Source organism: Vipera berus (assembly GCF_964194415.1).
Source record: "Vipera berus genome assembly, chromosome: Z".
Lineage (NCBI taxonomy): Eukaryota > Metazoa > Chordata > Lepidosauria > Squamata > Viperidae > Vipera > Vipera berus.
Genome location: NC_138205.1, coordinates 43,865,767 through 43,872,155, shown reverse-complemented (window position 1 = coordinate 43,872,155; position 6,389 = coordinate 43,865,767). Strand labels below are relative to the sequence as shown.

The following is a 6,389-nucleotide window of genomic DNA, read 5'->3' as shown; positions in this document are numbered from 1 at the left end:
CTTGAGAACACTACCACCACCCCCAGATTTATTGTTGGACTGTCATGAGAATTAGCTTCCAACTGGAGGAGGAAATTTTGGGGGAATTACTCAAAAATATTTTAATTAATCTTTTGGGATTAATTTGTGACGTTTTAATGGCAACAAACTATTCCTAGCAAGCTGCAAAGACTGTTTGAAAAGTTTCAAGGCAAAGTGCAAGCCAGATCTGGAGGGGAAATAAATAGCATTTCCTTTCTTCTCCACATCTGCTCCATGTTTTTAAAATAACAGTACACACTCTGGAGAGTGGGGTGACAGTTTTTTAGTAATATAGATATATTTGAGATAAGACTCACCTTGCCACAAAGTTCCATCTTGGTCAGTGTTCTATTTTTCCTGAATCATTTGTCATTCAAAGTCCTGGAGGATGTTTGCTGTCTTATCTATCTACTCTTTTGGGGCTTCTATGGCTATGCCCCATTACTGGACTAACCATCTGTATTCAAAGGCAGGCAGTTCCTATAATTTAAAATTCTTATCTTTTGGTATTCAGCCATTTTATTTTCTTTAATTGTAGGAAGGCTTAAATTAAGGGGTGTCCATCTGAATCTGAAGATGACAAAGTGCCTGGATATTTATGCCAAGAAATGTTGATTGTTTGCAGAGATAACCTCAGGATTTTGTTGCTCATTAAATTTTCTCATTGCTGAGGCATTCAGTTCAGCAACACTTACGGCGCTTAAAAGAACTCATTACATGTTGATTATGAACACTTGAGCAATTTTCTGCCTGTGGGAAAACTAGAGAAAGTAATCTGAGGCCAAAGTGCCTTTTGCTTGAAGAGTGCCAAAGGATTCAGAAATTGCCTATGACCAGTGAAAAATCAAAATAAAATGTGGATTGGAGCAAGACTGTTCATGTGGGTATTTTGGTTCTATTCAACCAGCAGGTGGCAGTGCTTGCCAATTCATCTGTGATTTGGAAGTGGTTCTATGTTTTTATTGTAATGTAAACTTTAAACGGGAAGCCTTTAATTAATTTATATTATCAGGCTGCTGCACAAGAAAATTGGCAATAGTAGCTAGACTTGCCTGAACAACAGTTGCTTATCCCTTTTAAGAAACAGTTGTGGGAAGCCCCATTTACTGCTGGTAGTGCTGTTCTGCATAAGATTATGATTCCCCAATCCTGAGGGGTGTGCTTGGTATCTAATCAGTGTGAAAAGGGTATCCGCTGGAGGAGGAGGAGATTTGAAATTCATACACCTCTGCTATGTGCATTCTCACTTTCAGTTCTAGGAAAGAAAAAGAAGCATCTTTTATTATAGCAATATCCAGTGCTTCTTTTGTAAAAGAAAAAGGTGCCGGAACTCACCCATGTCATACAGCCCGCCTTGCCTACCCTACAAGGTTCCATCCAAAAAAGGTGCCGGAACTCCATTCTGGGTGTTCTATGACAAAAAAAGCCCTGGCTTTTTCATTCATTTCAGTTTGGCTAAAACTTCCACCTACGTTCAGTTCTCTGAAAACTGGAGCAGAGAGGTACTCACCTGTAATTCCTTGTCATAGGCAATACTGGTTAGGCCTGAAGAAAGTTGAAATCCAGAATACCTGATCTGAAACCTGGTTGCCTTCCTCTGGCAAAAATTTACGTATCTCCCAAGACTTAACAGTATAATCTTCTGTATGTCACCTACAGAGGAAATCCTTGTTTGGTGACTGCCATATTTAGCAGAGTTCACAATTAAAATGTGATGATGAAATAATTTTACAACCATCCATCTATTTATGACCTTCACAGGTTTTAAAGCAAAGAAAAGCTGAAGTAAGTTCAGTTGTTTCACTTAGTGATTGCTTGGTTTAATGCCTGAGTGGCTGGGCCCAATTGTGGTTGCTAAATGTGAATGCACGTAGAATTACAGTCTTTAAGAAATCATTAACATGGAGTTGATGGCTAGACTCTCAAAAATGAACAGAAAGTCATTGTCGTACAAGATGTTGGCCTTCTCACGTGAAATTTCATGCATCAATGTTGCTTTCACAAACTTCTGTGAGAATACCAGGTTAAAGTAATTAAAAGCAGATAAAACATTGATCATGTAAGATTTGGGTGGTGATTATTTTAACTGGTGAAATCTAGGCTGTTTGACATTATTGCATGACCTGGAACAAAATAGCTGATCTTAAATTTAGGCTTCTGGTGTTGGCAATATCTGGCAGAGTTCCAGGAATGGTAGATTTCCCCATGGGGGAAGAAGTAGGAAACTGCCTAGTTAGTTCTTGAATGGGATATATGGGGTAATACCAGGATCACAAGCTAGATTGGGAAGTTGAAAAAGTATCCCAATGTGTAATGACAAACCTCTTCTGGAATGTTGCCATACAAATTACATAGATGTGTTGAAGAGTTTCTCCAAAAGTTAAGCTTCACTTGGAAGATTTTATCTGTAAAGTGCTATAGTCTTTCTTTGTTATGTTTTGCTGTAGTTGGAGATACGATTGTCCCTCTGGAAGCAATCAAACAAGCTTGGGAATGATTTCAGACTGAAATGTTAGTGTCCTCTGGTCTTCTTGTTCTTTTGTATGATTTAATTAGACAGGACAACTCATGCAAATGAAATCTTCTTTTCTTCAATCATAAACAGGTACCGCATTTTGTGTTAAAGCATGCATAGTTCTTCAAGGATGAAAGCTTAGTTGACTGAACCATCTTCTGGCAGCATTCTGCAAGCCAGCATTGTACATGTAAGAACAGGAAACAAGAGAAGCTGCTCATTGTAAGAACCTAAACATGTGAAAATATCAGTCTTGGAAATCTGACACTGCCTTTTGTCAGTCGGCACTTCTGTTCAAATGTGCTGCTTCACAAAACTGAGTGCACCAGAGGTAGCAGAGAGGTCAAAATAGTCAGGGTGGCCACCATAATCATACAATTGAAGCCTTACTCCTTTTTTACATCCATCTTAACACACTTTAAAGGAGGAAGGACTTTGGTTGAATGGCTGTAGAATGATGTCAAGTTTTGGGGCTGTTTTGCAGACACAGCTGAAGTGGGTTGAGCTGGAAAAAGGCCAGGCAAGGGGAGTGGCCTGAAGGTCCCAAGAGCTATAGCTATGAGAAACGCTTACTTTTGCTACCCAGATACAGCAGACGCCGCTTTTTAAATTCATGACGTGTGTTTTTGCATGTCTAATTTTATACAGTACATCCATCGTCAGGTTAGATGTGTGAATTGGATTAATAGTAATCCTCTTATTATTTTCCAAAAGTCACTTTGTCCCCCATCCTGTTTTAAAGGGATGTACTTTCCACAAGCTTTGCCAATCCTTTTGGCCAGCAGCTTGGAGCCTGCTTGGCTGGAGGTGACCTATTACTGGCTTTGGGGATCTATATTAGGCTGCACCATAGTTTGGCTAACCAAAGAGAACAAAATGGGAAGTATACTTCTGCGTTGCTTTGTCTGTTTCAAAGTGGGCAATATGTAGCCTTCTGGATGTTGATGAACATTAACTCAATGCAGCCTCTATCAGAAAGGTTAATATTAACTGACTGGTCTCTGGAAGGCCTCAGGTCACCCAGACCTTGGATAGCTAATAAATGAAACAAAAAGGAGAACTAAAATTGCTGGTTCAGGAAGCATGGAGGGCTCTTGAGCAAGCCTTGAAATTCAAAGTTGGTGGCCACGAGAATGGTTTCTAATTGTGCCCATGCAGAGCAACTAGGACTAAGTGCTCATCCAATGCCTAAATATTTGAAATCAGTGGCATTTTTGCTGACGGTCCAAGAGCTGCTTTCCTGTTTAGGACAGGCAACTGATAGAGCTCTTTAATCCCTAAGTGGAAAATAGGAAGAGATAGCAAACATGACTGTGGCAGAACCACTGCCAGGCTAGATGTACTATTGGACAGTTTTCAGTTCCTGTGATTAAAATCTCATAGGAACAATTGTAATTGGAGCTGCGTGCTTTCTGTTCTAAAGCTGTTCTAGATTTTGTGCCGAGAAGGCTGTTTTGTAAACAGGAAAAAACCCTCCCTCCCTCCCTTCCTTCTTTCTGCTGGAAGTGGTGGGTGCTCCCTCACTGGAGGTTTTCAAGAAGAGATTGGGCAACCATTTATTCATTTGCTTGAACAGGGGTTTGGACTAGAAGACTTCCAAGGCCTCTTCCAACCCTATTATTCTGTGTTCAGATTTTGAGTTAATGGCCTTCTTCCTATCCCTTTTAAAGGGCTCCCGTTTGTGAGAATGTAACTAGAATATGCTAGCTTTATAACTATATGTTGTGTGAACACAATCAGTTGATTTAATTTGGTAGACCATAGTTTATAAAACCACATGCTAGTAATCTGTGCAAAGAGATCTAAGTCAGAAGCTCCAGGATGTGGCATGTATGGGAGGAATAGCGCAATCAATAAATCATGAAAAATGATGAGGAGGAGAAGAAGCTGGTAAGTTTCCTATCTAGAAGGCTGTGAGTGTATTCCTCTAAGTCCTTGCAAACCCATCAAGCTCCTTTGGCCTTCCAGTTTTATATTTCAGCTAGGCAGTTTATACACCGTGAGTACACTGTGCAATTAAGCCAATTATAATTTACTAAATGAACCCTGAAAAAAAATCAAATCTTGGCTTAGCATGAACTCAGTCCTAATCTGTGTATACCACTCATGTTCTCCTCATTGTGCTGAGAAGGAGTTCTGTGAAAAGAAGATGCCAGATCCAGCTCATGCTAATTTTTGATATCTGATACATTTTCACCAAGACAGTAGGTGCACTAGTGCAGGAGTAGGCAACCTTGGCTCTTTTATGACTCGTGGACTTCAATTCCCAGAATTCCTGATCCAGCCATGCTGAGGGGAAAGGGAGAGATTTCTCAGCTGAACCATGCTGGCTCAGGAATTCTGGGAGTTGAAGTCCACGCGTCATAAAAGAGCCAAAGTTGCCTACCGATGCACTAGCGTGACTCAAATGCAAGCTAAGTTGTAATACTGGGACTTTTTCATGGTTTTCCTTCTGTTTCCCTGCCTTTATTTCCCTTCCAGAAGAGAAATTTGATTACATTTTTTCTGAGTGAGATCCTTAGTCCCAGTTCTGGTTGTGATTCTTGTAATGGGTTGGAAAATTATGGGAAAAACAAAAAAAGCACACACACTTTCTCCTGGGACTCCAGAAGATGCCTCAAAACTCATCTTAAAAATGTGACACCAGGATTTAAGTTAAAATCCTGTCTTTCCTTTGCAAATAGCTTACATGAAGTTCCTAGGCAGGCAACTCCCCTTTCTGTTGAACAGAGTAAGGTTAGTGGAGCTTCAACTGTGAAACATCCTTGTCTACTCTAAGATTTTATATATGTCAAGAAGGAAAAACACAAATTTATTAAAATATTGCATAAAAGATATATTCTATTTAAACTGCATTCATCTGTCCTATACCCATCTCACAGTTACTTGGTAATTTTTTATTGCTACTTCTGCTAGAAGTCAGCTGAAAAGAAAGGAACCTATTAAATGCCAGATAACACTGGATGGTCAACTGCATTCCTCTTGATGTGTTACATTGTACAGACTCTTCTGAGGGAGACATCCCACTGTAATTGAATTTCTGCTGTTTTTTTTATGTATGTGCAATTTCCAATAAAAAATGATTCAGTTTAAATGCTAAACTCTTGATGACCTTATTTAGCAGCTTGTAATTGCCATGAAAAATCCTTCCATCATATTATTATCCCTTTAATCTCCACTTGTCTTTGAAGCTTGGCTTGGCTAAAGGGCAGCTGCTGAAGTCTCTGAGTTTCCCCGTATGTACAGACAAGCAAGTCAGTGATCTATTAGGACAAGCTACTCATCCTTAGAGAGGCAGCCCCTGATTTAGGAAAAAGGCAGCCTGTGGGCAGAAGATAGATCTGTTCCACTAGCTATGCCAAGAAATGACCACCCTATGAGTGGCACCATCACATTTCTTTTATCTGCTTTCTGAAATGGCACAACTCAGTCGCGGATTTGCAAGTGGAAAATTCGGCAGATATACTACTTAAAATGATACATTTTAGTTTTAAAAACATTTGGATGTTAGATACGTTTAATTCTATGATAATGTATTTGTGTCAGAAATGCCACAACAACACACACCACACAGAGGGAGGGGGCAGCAAAATAGGTGCTGGAAATATTTGTAAGCGTTGAACATAATCATTTCAATAGCCTGGTTGTTTTTTTCCAAATACATGTAAAGTATATAAGATCTGCTTTTAGTATGTTCTAACTCAGTGGGTTAGGACGCTGAGCTTGTCGATCAGATGGTCGGCAGTTTGGCAGGTTGAATCCTGAGTGCCGCATAACAGAGTGAACGCCTGTTACTCATCCCAGCCAACCTAGCAGTTCGAAAGCACGCAAAAATGCAAGTAGAAAAATAGGG

At 39.8% G+C, this 6,389-nt stretch overlaps 1 protein-coding gene across 2 annotated transcripts in view; it reads left to right on the top strand.

The window, feature by feature from the left end:
• Positions 1–6,389, top strand: part of MIEN1 (migration and invasion enhancer 1) — a 443,636-nt gene that overhangs the window by 113,253 nt on the left and 323,994 nt on the right. The window lies entirely within an intron of this gene.